Source organism: Nomascus leucogenys, chromosome 1a (assembly GCF_006542625.1).
Source record: "Nomascus leucogenys isolate Asia chromosome 1a, Asia_NLE_v1, whole genome shotgun sequence".
Lineage (NCBI taxonomy): Eukaryota > Metazoa > Chordata > Mammalia > Primates > Hylobatidae > Nomascus > Nomascus leucogenys.
Genome location: NC_044381.1, coordinates 73,543,731 through 73,551,763, shown reverse-complemented (window position 1 = coordinate 73,551,763; position 8,033 = coordinate 73,543,731). Strand labels below are relative to the sequence as shown.

At 43.5% G+C, this 8,033-nt stretch overlaps 1 pseudogene; it reads left to right on the top strand.

The window, feature by feature from the left end:
* Window positions 1–7,132: 7,132 nt before the first annotated feature.
* Window positions 7,133–7,453, top strand: LOC100595633 (annotated as a pseudogene).
* Window positions 7,454–8,033: the final 580 nt, after the last annotated feature.

The window sequence follows — 8,033 nt, the reverse complement described above, 5'->3', positions numbered from 1 at the left end:
GCTGTCCTCTGCAGCCCCCATCCTAAACCCTCCTGAAACTGAATGCTGAATTATCTACCACCCTGTATTTGTTCTGGAAGCAATCTATATAGAACACGACTTTTATCTGCTGAGGTTTCCAGCTGGGATTAACAGATGCTGAAACATTTGGGGAGGAGGAAGGGGCCCACAGAAAAGAACAGAATTAAAATTAAGGTCTCTTCCAACAATGGCATGGCAAATACAGAGGAGATTCAGACTAAGCTTAAAAAGCAAGAGGTTCCTCAGAGAAGCACATGGAGAACCTAGCTTTACTGACATGAATTTTAAAATGGCAAAAGAAAAAAAAAAACACTACTCCGGCCTCTTGGCTACTCTGGAATTACTTCCCAGTTGGCTGGGTCTCTCTTAGTGATTACTAGCCCCTCAGCTTCCTTCCACCCTGAGATCTGACAGAAACCTTTATTTCTTTATCAATTGCTGTGGTCAGTATACATTACTACAGTCAACAGAACTATTGGCAAAGGGTTTCAAAAGAGGTGGAGATCATTTTTCTAGGGGCAGAGGGGATTAAACATAAAATAAATAAATCAGCCAGGCTGAATAACAGACTCCTAAACCTGGCTGAGTCTGCACTTGTCATGTTTTCAGGGACTATGGTACCCCCACAAGGTCTACCCAACATAGCAGCCGTGGACAGCCCTGCTCAGCCTCCACTTGCTGGGGTGCAGAGTGGAAAACCAGTCCTCACCTTAGCTGTCTTCACCTTCCTCGACAAGCTGCATTTCAGAATGTGGTGAATATAAGCCAAGATTTGACACCAGGCCTGCATTTATATTTACAAACTCTCAGACTTTGCAATCACATCAACCTGGATTGGAAATCTGCCTCTATCAGCAACTAGCTGTGTGACCTTGGATAACTTCTCTGAGTCTAAATTTCTTTTCTGTTTTTTTTATTATTATTATTCTTTTGAGACAGGTCTTGCTCTGTCACCCAGGCTGGAGTACAGTAGTGGCACAAACACAGCTCACTGCAGCCTCGACCTCCTGGGCTCAAGCAGTCCTCCCACCCCAAAAGTGGCTGGGCTTACAAAGTCTCAAAATGTTGGGATTACAGGTGTGAGCCACCATGCCTGGCCTCAATCTCTTCATCTATAAAATGGAGATGATAATAACACCTTCTGCTAGAGTAGATTGGATACGGTAATTTATGTGGAGCGCCAATCCTGGTGCCTGGCACATGTTTGATGCTTAATGCGGATAATATAGTGATACTTATTGTTGTACTAGGACTCTGTGCATACTGTGAATGGGCTAAGTGAGACTCTTCACTAGTGAACAACAAAATACATCCTGAAGCTTCAACCTCCACCTTTGTTGTTAAACCTCTAAGTTTGCTGTGGGTGCTGTTGTTAGTGTTGCTTCTATAACCAAACTGCTCTGGGATTCTCCCCTATTACTTGGAAATTGAGGATATTTAATTCTACAACTCTACCCACTCCCCACCCCATCATTAGACTGTATGTTATAGAAAGATATGACAACCACGCGTAGGCTTGAGTCTCCAGGAATATTAGGGAAAAGTGAAAAGGCCCTTAGGAGAACTCTCAGAATAGCCCAGTGGGCTCTCCTAGGGCCATAACCCAACCTGCTTCACCCTCTTGACTCTTCCCAAGGCATTTTCCAAGTTGGCTGCAGTTGCTCCGCCCACCGACCGCAGCGGGCCAACAGTTATGAAGCCCGCACAATTCTGCTTTCCTCATTGAGAACTGGATTCAGAAAAGTGAAGCCTTGTGATGATGAATGGACGGCTATAAAGAGCAGGGAAGCGGAGGAGCAATCAGCCACAGGATGTGTTCCCTGTAATCTGGAAGAATCTGGGGTTGAGGTGTGGCTTCAGGTTTTGGGAACATGAGGAATGGGTTAGTCACCTCCCTGTTGATGGCATCAAAAAGCTCCTAATGGCCTGAGGTGCTGGGAGAGGCCTCTTGCACAGAGGAGGGGGTGGAAAGAGCACTGGGCGACGGGATCAGGGACCCCTGCCCTTGCTCTGCCACAGAATGACTGCTTGACTTAACCTCTCTGAAGCCTAGTATCCGTATCTTTAAATGAGGTAGTTGACCCCATTACCAGGAATTATCTCTGAAGGATGAGATTATAGGAAGAACTTTCACTCTTCACTTTAAAAACCTCTCCTTGTTTAAAAACATTTTTTTAAACACCACATTGTATTACTTGTACAATATAAACTTTTCATTGAAATGGAAACTCAGGGGCTAGGGCTAGATCTCCTATAAAATCCAGAGGAAATGGTGGGTAAGGATTGCATAGGTGGCCAAATAAGGACCAACTGGAAACAACTGAGGAAAAAGTCTCTGAGCACTTATCATGACTAAGACAAGATAGGATCCAGAATATTCTTATATAGATCATCAGATCACACTAGGCCTGTGAAACCCAGACTCCACTGAGACCTACTTCTCACACACTGGATAATCATATGATCAACTAGAGCTCCTTCCTCTAAATCTGTGGGTCCTTTGGAACATTTCCTGACACCATGAAATGGGATCCTGAGAGGAACATGGGCAGTGGGGCTGGAGCTGTCCTGTAGGCTCTCTCAGCTTGGGGACTGGCCCTTGTTGCTCAGTCAAGGTGCACAGGATAGTCCTTCAAGTCTTTTGTTGGACTTGGCCAGCTGGCCCTGCCGCCCAGCAGCTTTAGTCTCTATTCGGAGGCCATGGGTCTAATGCGTTGTGACCGGCCTTTTCTGGCCTGACATCTCCTGGGCACCCTTGCCTATCTCCCCTCTTCATGTTCATGTCCTAGGTTACCAAATCATTTAGATCGGTAGTTCCCAAACCTGGCTGCATATCAGAAGCACCTGGGTAGTGAGTTAATAACAGATTCCTGAGCCCTATCCCAGGAGGTCCTAGACTAGGTGGGACCCAAAAATTGCATTTATTATGAAGCAGTGCAGGTATTTCTGATGCCACCAGGCCGGGACAGTGACATCCACTGTGGCATGTTACCAGATGATCTTTTTAGGGCTTCCCAGGAGCATGGTTCAGACCTGAAAACATAGTCACTCATGAACAAACCATCCAGACAGGTGAACCTAAACATTAATCCCAACCCACTGCTGCACCACACACAGGTGGGCGATTAGTGATGGGAACAAGGCTGAGGGTGTTTTGACAATACTGAGTGTGCCCCTCCCCTACTCCATCCGCGATGCACTGCGTCCCACTCTGTCCCTGACACCCAAAGGCAAGTTAACTGCAGATGGAACTAACCTCGAAAAACAAGAAAAGCGCTGCAGGAGGCCTTCTTGGCTTCGGGAGGATTCAGTCCAATTTGCCACCAGTATCAAGGCTTGCTTTTGATTATGTTGATGATAAAGACCGTAAACAAAACAGCCTTTCTCTACTAATTAATTCCCTTCGAAGAACTCTAAAGATCTTTAATTACACAGCTTGAAAAGCAGCGGTTACCGGATCGGCCTGATCGGGCTCTGCGCTCCTCTCTCTGTCCACCTGAATGAAATATTTTCTTGTTTTCCCTGCTTCACACACCTAGGACGGGCTTGCAGTAAATCCTGTCAACTAAACGCCTGACAAAAGTGCTCTGATGTCAGGTATAAAGAATGCCACCTACAGCTTAATATCTGAAAAAAAAAATTCTGAGGGCTGCAAACAATGAAGGTTTTTGTCTTCTTAATGCCCAGTATGCAATCGAGTGGAAATGCTACTTCCATCCATAATCTACAAATGAAATTAAAGTTGTTGAAAGACACAGGGTAAACCAGAAGCCTTTGTTTCTTTGCAGAACAGGAAAAATTTAAACCACTAAATGTTTTAGCAGATTTACTAAATTTCCAATTAAATCATGAAATCTATTACTGCAGAGCTCTAAGAAGGCAGTATCTTTCCCATTCTTTTCTCTGTCTCTCTCTCTCTCTCTGCCTCCTCCTATCCACTTGTGAATACATATGTGTGATATGCTATAAGCAAGCCGAACTCCCAAGTCCTCCAACACGTATATAGCCTCTGTGCAATCTGGGGGAAATTGGGGTACAGAGAGGGGCACACAAGCCTCAAGATAAATGAGGCCAGCTTAGCAGTGATTTTGGGGCGAGATGGGGCCAGGTTTGGGGGAAAAATAGGAATTTTCCTCCTCTCTATGCTTGCAGGGTTCCTGGGCCCCCAGCAGGTCAAGGCAGCAGGCTGGAGCAGAAAGGCCTCAGGAGCTCAGGCGTGGGGAGGGAGTCAGATCTGCTATACAAGAGCACCCTCTGCCAGTTGGCACAGAGGGCTGGCTGGAGAGGCCTGTGGCCCAGAGTCAGGGGAAAGGGCACGGCACCCTGCATTTAAAGCTTGCAGGGTTGGGAACCAGGCAGGAGAGAGATTCTATCTTTAAAATAGAACATTCACCTCTGGAACAATAGCCGGTGCAGGCAGGAGCAATGCTGATTTTCCAAGGGCTCTCCACATTAATCCTCCCCACCAAATCCAGCCACTAGGAGCCTGAATGGTCCTCCAGACACCCATTCAGTAGAAAATGACGGGTGATTTTTGCCCTTGTCTCCCGAAATCTCCGGTGAGCACCGCTGCTCTGGCTGACATGTGTTTGTAAAGATAAAGCACCAGGCTACTTTGGGGGCCCTCCCAGGCTATTACAAAGAGCAAGTGGTGCCAACCATGGCTTTTTAGAATTGAGCTGTTAAATTTTTTTATATGCACCTCTTTCTAAAAAGGATTTGAAGCAACTTACAAAACGGCAAACAACGAAGTCATTCAACTAAAATTAGAAAAGCAAAGCCATGGGGAGGAGGAAGAACCAAGCATTGACTAGGAAGTATAATAGAATTACTGTGATTTAGCATCAGATTAGGCCTTGAGCTTCCTGGCAGGCAGGGCAAGAAAGGATACCCAATGAGACAGTCCATACAACCTATTAGAAGGAAGGGGGACAATTCTCTAAGAGAGGTTTTTTGTTTTTTCTTCTGACATTAACTTTCTTTCTTTTCCTTCTGTGTGTGTGTGCGTGTTTTCTGAGACGGAGTTCCACTCTTGTTGCCCAGGCTGGAGTGCAGTGGTGCAATCTCAGCTCGCTGCAACCTCTGCCTCCCAGGTTCAAGCAATTCTCCAGCCTCAGCCTCCCAAGTAGCTGGGATTACAGGCACCTACCACCACGCCCAGCTAATTTTTGTAATTTTAGTAGAGACGGGGTTTTACCATGTTGGCCAAGCTGGTCTCAAACTCCTGACCTCAGGTAATCCACTCGCCTCAGCTTCCCAAAGTGCTGGGATTACAGGGGTGAGCCACCGCGTCTGGCGCATTAACTTTCTTTTAGGAGACTTTGTATAGGAAACTTTGAAAACGTTATACAGTGTGTGTCTATCAATCTTGTTATACAGTAAATGCAGAGGCTATTCTGATATTGCTCTTTCTTGCTATAATCTTTGGCATTTGCAAAGGGCATATATCAATCACAACTCAGTAATGGTAAATCTTAATGGGATAAAACAAAGTGTGGGGTGAAGGGTAGCTACACAAATGTGAATCAAATTTTATTTCTTGTCCACCATGGTGGTACATGCCTGTAGTCCCACCAGGGAGGCTGAGTCGGAAGAATCACTTGAGCCCAGGAGTTTGAGGCTACAGTGCACTATGATCATGCCTGTGAATAGCTGCTGTATTCCAGAACAAAGCAAAACGCATCTCTAAAAAATAAAAATAGAAATAAAATTTAGCTTTGGGGTACTTCATTCATTCACTGGTGCATTTGATATTTATCAAGTGCCTACTAAGTGTCAGGCTCTAGTAAGGGAAATAGAGCAGTGAAGCGGTGGGCAAAGTCCTACTCTCAGGGTATGATCTCATCTGATGCTAAGAAAGAACTTACCATCCCCAGAGGAGTGGGCGGATAGCAGGCAAGATTCCTGGAGCTCAGTTGCTAAGTAAGAGCAGGTGTAACAAATAGAGTGCTTTCAGATATAGATCTCAGAAATCTCACCTCAAACTGCCTTAAATAATAAAGAAATGTGATTTTTTTTAAATTCAGTGGCTCAACAATGCCTTCTCTGGGTTATACCATCTTCACTGTTGGCCCCATCTTTGGACTCATAGCTATATGGCTGCAGCAATTAAAGACAGAAGACTATTTCTTCCTGTTGCTTTCCCTTAGGATGGAGGAAAAATGGTCTAGCCCATGTCTCCGCCTCCTCCAGCAGACTACTTTTGTCTCACTGGCCAGAAGGCCCACGTGTCCATTTGTGATCCCATCTTGTCATGGAAGCTGGGGTCACTCTTAGACCAACCAAGCCACTACTGGAGTTGGCTTCCCTTCTAATACTTGGCCAGGTGTGAAAGGAAGACACTCGAGCAAAGTTGGGGTTGTGTTGGGAAGGAAGAAGGGGCAGGGGAGAAGTGGATGCTGGGCAGACAGCTAACACTATCATTTTGGCCTTTAAATGCCAATCCCTTGGGAGATGTGAAGATTAGTGTAGAGTCATCAAGGCTGCTGGAATGTCTGTCTGCCTAGGCTTCTCAGGAAAAGAACCTTACTAAATAGTAAATCCTTACTATTTGCCTTATTTCTTGAATGAGACTTACTATTATCCATATCTGCCAATTCCTTGGTTAAAGCCTTTACTTCTGTTTGTACACATTAAAAAAAATTCTTTTAACTGGTCTTCCTACCTCCAATCTTAATCAAATCTAGTCCAACTTCCACATTGTTAGTAGGACCATCTTCTCAAAAATAAATGTATAATATTATTTTGTGTAGCAACCTCTTTGACTTGCTATCACCTGTAATATAAAGTTAAACATCTCTGCATTAACATACCAAAAAAATAAAATATTTAGGTATACATCTAACAAATTTGTATGATATTTATGTTAGGAAAACTAAAAAACTTATGAAAGAAATCAATGTAGAGCTAAATAAATCGAAAGACATTCCATGCTCATGGATAGGAAGGCTAAATATTATTAAGATGTCAGTCCTTCCCAACATGATCCATAGATTTAATGCAATGCTAATCAAAATCCCAGCAAGTTATTTTGTGAGTATCAACAAATTGATTGGAAAGTTTATACATATATATATATATATATTTCCTTACCGATAGCACTCCCGCAAACATGGTGAATGTTCCTAAAACCCACTGGACTTCCTGTAAGAAATGAGGCAAGCACCAACCCCACAAAGTGACACAGTACAAGAAGGGCAAGGATTCTCTGTAGGCCCAGGGAAAGCAGCGTTACGACAGGAAGGAGAGCGGCTGTGGTGGGCAGACTAAGCCGATTTTCTGGAAAAAGGCTAAAACTACAAAGAAGATTGTGCTAAGGCTTGAGTGCATTGAGCCCAACTGCAGATCTAAAAGAATGCTGGCTATGAAGAGATGCAAGCGTTTTGAACGGGGAGGAGGTAAGAAGAGAGAGAGCCAAGTGATCCAGTTCTAAGTGTGATCCTTTGTTTGATTGGGAAGACAATAAAATCTTGGGTTGAAAAAAAAAAGAAAGTTTATATTGAAAGGCAAATAAAACCAAGAAGAGTAAACACAATATTGCAGAAAAAGTCAGAGGTCTGACGCTAGCCAACTTCAAGACTTATGATAAAACTATAGTAATTGAGGCAGTATGGTATTGGTGAAAGAATAGACAAATAAATCAATGCAACAGAATAGACCTACAGAAATAGACAAATATAGCCAACTGATTTTTGACAAAGGAGTAATGGCAATTCAATGGAGAAAGGACATTCTTCGCAACAAATCGTGCTGGAACAACTGGACCATGCGAAGAAAGGAAAAAGAAAAAGAATCTAGACGTAAATCTTATACCTTTTGCAAAATTAATTCAAAATGGATCATCGGCCTAAAGTAAAATGCAAGACTATTAAACTTCTAGAGATAATATGAGAAAATCTAGATAACATTGGATTGGGTGATGGCTTTTTAGATACAATACACACACAAAAAAAATGATTCATGAAAGAAAGAAAAAAATCAAAAAGTTGAACTTCATTAGAATTAAAAAACTT